General features: G+C 36.8%; 1 pseudogene; it reads right to left on the bottom strand.

Annotated features, from left to right (window-relative positions):
• Positions 1-887: 887 nt before the first annotated feature.
• LOC144372951 (CGG triplet repeat-binding protein 1-like) lies at positions 888-5,158 on the bottom strand (annotated as a pseudogene).
• Positions 5,159-5,631: the final 473 nt, after the last annotated feature.

The raw sequence follows: 5,631 nt of genomic DNA, 5'->3' as shown, positions 1-5,631 counted from the left end.
ATTGTTCAAATATTTCGGCACTTCCTTCACAAGAATTGAAACAGGGTGAGAGGATTTTTGAGTGGAGTGCATTGAGTTCATGCCTTGCAATAATTGTGAGCATCCTTTCTTCTTCAAGAATAGGCAGAAGAAGATGTTTGAGATGTTTGAGGACAGTGACTGTCTGGAAATCAAGTCATTGTCATGATTCCTTGTGTGGGTTGCCGAAAATCGGAGCATCTGGAGGATCAAAGTTCGTGAGCCTCTTTGTCGTTCTCTCTTGTCTTTTCTGTTCTTTTCTTTTTTCTTTCTTTTTTGTTCCCACATATTGTGTCCAGGTATGATTGTCCACCAAGGGTGGGGTGTTAGTCTGCCTATTCTTGAAGAAGAAAGGATGCTCACAATTATTCCAAGGCCTGAAATCAAAGGAGAACTTGCACCAGAATTTGTTCTATAGTACCTTTCTGAGGCAGGCTCCCTGGCTGAATGTATAATTAGGAGGCCTAATACTAGTTGTCAGCATGGAAGTCAAATTCTATGTGAGCTGAGCAAGCTAGAGGTGATGAAAAAAGAGAGCTGGTCCTCGGCACTGCCTTTTCTCCCTTTTCTCTGTTTAGCATTTGTACCATTTGATGTTTCTTTGAGAAAATGAGGAAGAGCTGGTGCAGGGATATCTTAGTTGTTCTCATTTGAGTGAGCAGCCATGGCAGGTATTGACAAACGTGGCTGATTTGTAAGCTATTCATCTGGTCACAACTCTTTGGATACATTTTTTTTTTCTGAAACAACTTTTTGAAATTTATTTCTAAAAGTCACAAAGACAAAACCTCATTAAAAAGCAATACATTTATACTAAGGATACATGCATAAGCAAAACAACAACAAAAAATAAGCACAGAATACAAAAATTAACATAGTAAAATTTTAATTAATACAGTATTCCGGATACAAGTAAAATACCACTAGATAAGAACTGTATTTACCTCAGAAATCTATGATAGTAAGGGTTGATATAAACCAAGGTTTAAAAGAGCCACTTGACTATTCACATTTTAATCAGTGCTGACCAGAAGCTAAAGCAATTTTAGGTAATATTTTAAATGAAATTACAGAACTAACCTTCCATGTAAATCAATCAAATTAACATGTTTAAAGGTTATCTGCCCTCATTAAATGGCAGTTGAAGTGAGTCAAAACAGAGAGCCCTTACAAAGACTAAGCATCAATGGTAAACTGTGGCTTTTGTTTTGGGCCATCTTAAATTTTATTTTGCTTGTAGGTATTTTCCATTAAGATACACACACAAATTCTTTTAGGCAAAAGTTTTAACACGGAACTTTCAGAGTGGCCATCTTACCAATTGTACTTAAAATAGCTTTTAAAAAATTAATACTTCAGAATAATCCCAAACTGATACTTAGGTGATTACAACAGGTAAGATGCAGAACTTTTTTAAGGTTTGCTGGTCCCTGAAAATTCGGTAGGTCAAATGCATTAACTGGAAGTAGCATTTGAGGGAGAAAAAAAAAGCCTTAATCAAAGATGATAATGGATAAAGTAACTATATATGTAGGCTCTCATACAAAATCTTTCTGAATTTTCACCCTGTAAAAATGATTACAATGTCCTTCAGGCTTGTTATATGCCCCATATAATCAAAAAGAAACCAATTAAATGTTCAACATTTCAACAAGCTAGGAACTATTTACTGTAAGCATATAGTGAGATTCTGGAAGACATACTACCATACTTTGGGAAAATACTACTGACATGTAAGCATGTGTTGAAGGCAGTTTATAAATGAAACATTACAAATCTTATGTTTATGCATACAACTTATAAAACAGAAAAAAGTTGCTATTTTTCCAATAGGATAGCATCACACTAACACTATATAGTTAAGATTGAAAGCTTCTGTACACATGTTCACTCTACCTCCAGAGCCTCTTGGACATTCTCATTTGTTACCTAACATATGCCAATCATGGTTTCATGGATCTTTATCAGTTTGAGCAGGCTAAAACAATCATTCTTATTTAACCACAAGACAAAGTTAACCAGTTTCAGGGAATGAACGGTTCATAATCAGTAAAGAAACACTAATATTACCCCTTCCCCCCACTTTAGGATGGAAAAGTCTTCTAAGGACATGATATAATCTTAACAGAATGGACTAATTCCCTAGATACAGTGAATGTGGGAACAGTCAGGAGCCTGAAAGAACACAATAAAATACACAGGACCTAAATTATCATCAAATAAGAAATAACTGCTAGAAACTCAAATGTGAATTACTGATTTTTCTAGTGTAACATCAGTCAGTTTGCTGGGGTCTAATTTGGTCTTCCACTACATAGTTAATAGTAGTGCAAATAATACTCAAACAACAGGGAGTAGTCTAAATCACAAGGAGTTTCAAAAAATTGGAATGATTGTATATATAAATTTATTTTTGTATTCTGAAAATGTTCTAGATAACTCAATTATTTTCCTAGCTTCTTAGATCTTCTACCATATTAAAAAATTCAAATTAAACATGGTTGCCTGCAAATTCTTTTCAAGAAGTAAAAGCAAAACACATTTTGGTTGTTTTGCTGCTGGTCTCCTTGTGTATGTGCTTTACCAATAAGAGCACTACTCTAAGCATTTATTGTGCTACTTTAACATAACCAAACATGAGAAAAATTAAAAGTTCAAATTTTGACAAAGTGATTTTGGTAGCAGGCTTTTAAAAATGAAAAGAAAATTTAATATTAGATAGCCACTCTGACCATTTGAATTAGGAACTTAAATTTTTAAGACATTTAAGATGTTTAGTATTTTCTTACTCACTTTGTTTTTTTCTTTTTTTAAATGAAGATATATGGTAAAAATGACCTCAAAGATAACTCCCTCTAAAAGTAACATAGGGCATCATTTGTCACTGCTTTGTAATAGAAATAAATTTTATCAATATTTTTAACTTGAATGTTTTCAAACAACTACCAATTTTTAATAAAGCTCTGGTTCAAGTTTTCAGCTGTTAAATTTTTAAAAACTATAATTTGGATCTCTGATGGAGAGAACTTAGCTGGGCTACAGTACTCTGACAATCCTATAGGACAGTGAGGTTCAGGAAGAGATCATTTTCTGAACATGGTTGACCTTTAACAGAACTGATTATTTCCTCACCCAAACAGCTATGCAGGATACTGCTAGATCTCCACTACAAAGTCTCACCAGATTTTCCTAGACAATTGTTTACCATTCATGTTTAAAAACCTTATACCACCAGAGGCAAAGCAGATAAAAAGAAAGTAAGTAAACTTGTTTCTAGTCTAGTCTATTTACCTAAATAAACTCTTATAAAATTTTATGGAAAAATTAAAAGTGTAGAAAGCAATTTCTTTATTATTTATCTGTCAGCCAAAAAGTTACTACTAATTCTCCATAAAAAAAGGAAACTCAACCACGAAATATCTACCAGTTTAAATTAAAACATCAGTCCTGAAGTGACACCAAGACAAATTTAAGATGATGCTTAAAATGAAAGCTATGGTTCAAAAGTTTGTGTTTATAATAAGAGACTAAAATCTTGTCACTGCAAAATCCCCAATATTTTTTTTGGCACTGACATTAAAAGAAAGATTTTAGTCTTTTGGTCACTAGAAGCTGCTAACTAAATACAAGCCTGAAAAAGGGGGGAGAAAAGAATGAGGAATTGAAGGGTACTTAGGTAAGTATTTCATATACAAATAAAACTGTTCAAAATAAACAATCGTTTCTACTAGGGATCTGAAGATATAAGAACAGTTTCCCACCATCTCTTCCATTTTGAAGAGGATCCTCTAATCAGAAATAATTTCTTTAAGTTACTGTAAGTGGTGTTGCCTGGCAGCAGCTTCAATTTCCTAGGCTAGTCATCAATCCAAATAATTAAGTAATCTCACAAGGAATAATCATATATGGCAACAGGGTTAAAAAAGCAGGGCTGTTCTTTCATGCACAAACATTTCAGGAGAAAACCCATCAATTTTAAAGATAACCATCAGACTTCAGGTATCCTAGCACACTCTTATACCTAAGTTTTGCTTTATACCATTGGTGACTAAAATTAATTAATAGTAAGTTTTGCAGTGAGGTTTTTTTTCTTTCTTTTTTTTTTGCCTGCAACTATATACACATTGCAAAACTATTCTGCATCACATGATTTTAAATGAAATAAATATAAAAATGAACCACACAATCAACACATAACTTTAATACTCCACATTATTATCTTGATCACAAAGGTGGTAACCTCCTTGTCAACAATCTTGTGAGTTGAGGAGCTGATTCTCATTCTCATATCCATCAGGCAGATATGCTCTCCTCAGCTGGTCTGACTTAGGTATGGAGCCTCCATTCTTCACATGGCGAGACAGGAAAGCACGGACTGCTGGGTGATCGGCCTTCTCAAGGGGGATGTTGGCTTCCAGGCACATTTTCACAAAGTCCTGGATAACACTGACTTTCTCTGTTTGCGCAGTACTGTTGCACTGAAGAGATGCAGTTAGGGGCCTCTGCTTCTTTCTCACATTCTGCTCTTCAAATTCTGCCTTCCTCTTGGTATGGGTCTTTGACTTGAGGTGGTCACTGATTGCAGACTTGCGAACATGATTCAGAACCACATTGCAAGAAGTGCAGAAGAGTTTTCCTCCATCTTTGTGAAGCTCACCTCCAAACTCAGTGACACGATCCAGGGGTGTCACATACAAAGCAGTCTTAGAACGGTTTCGGGCAGGTGTGCTGTTACTACAAATCGTTCCATTTTAATCCTGAATTAGGTTCGGATTAGTTTCCAGTTTTTTTCCTTGATACTTAGTAGTGAAGGGTCTCCAGCGCAAAACCTGAGACACATCAAATCCTGGCACTTTCCGTTTATTCACACCCGGAGACGCCTTCAAATCAGTTTTTCAACAAGTGGTGGTGGGGAAATAGTTTCTGGGCTTGCACCCTATTTTCCCTGAGGTGCTGGGAAGTCATGCCTTTACGTAAGATCCGGGCCGCTGTTAGGGGAAGTGGACGAGATCCGGCCGGAAAGTAAAGAGGAAGAAAAGGAGGTGCAAGGGGGTGAGGGAGGAGGAGGAGGAGGAGGAGGAGGACCCGTCGCCGCCGACGCCGTTGCCCGCTCGAGCCCCGCGGCGGCCGCCGTGTCCCCCGCCGCCTGGATACATTTTTATTGTCTTTTTTGTTTTTGTTTTTTATACTTTCCAAACATGCTGTGTTGGGTTTCAGAGGCTGTTTTCTCTTCTGGTAAATACTTCTTTGAATCTTTGGAGAGTAGAAGTTAATTGGGCATCAAGAGCCTTAACCCAATCTGTGAATTACTCACCTGTTTGGATTGGTTGGAAGGTAACTGAAGGCAAGCAGGGTGCCTCCAGACCTGGAGGAGGTCTGTCTTTTTGGTCAAGGCTGTGGGATATCTATCTGTAAGTAAAAAGTAGAAATCTCTTTCTCTGCTTCTTGATCATCCTGTCAGCTACTTCCCTCTGCCACACTCTTCTGCCATGATATTCTGTCTCACCTGAGGTTCCAAAGAATGGAGCCTGCTCTCTATGGACTGAGACCTCTGAACTCATGAGCCCCCAAATAAACTTTGCTCCCCTAAGATAATTCTGATCAGATTGGGTC

The sequence above is a fragment of the Ictidomys tridecemlineatus genome, unplaced genomic scaffold, assembly GCF_052094955.1.
Source record: "Ictidomys tridecemlineatus isolate mIctTri1 unplaced genomic scaffold, mIctTri1.hap1 Scaffold_202, whole genome shotgun sequence".
In the NCBI taxonomy this organism is placed as follows: domain Eukaryota; kingdom Metazoa; phylum Chordata; class Mammalia; order Rodentia; family Sciuridae; genus Ictidomys; species Ictidomys tridecemlineatus.
The sequence above is the reverse complement of the archived record's forward strand: the minus strand, read 5'-3'. Positions and strand labels throughout refer to the sequence as shown.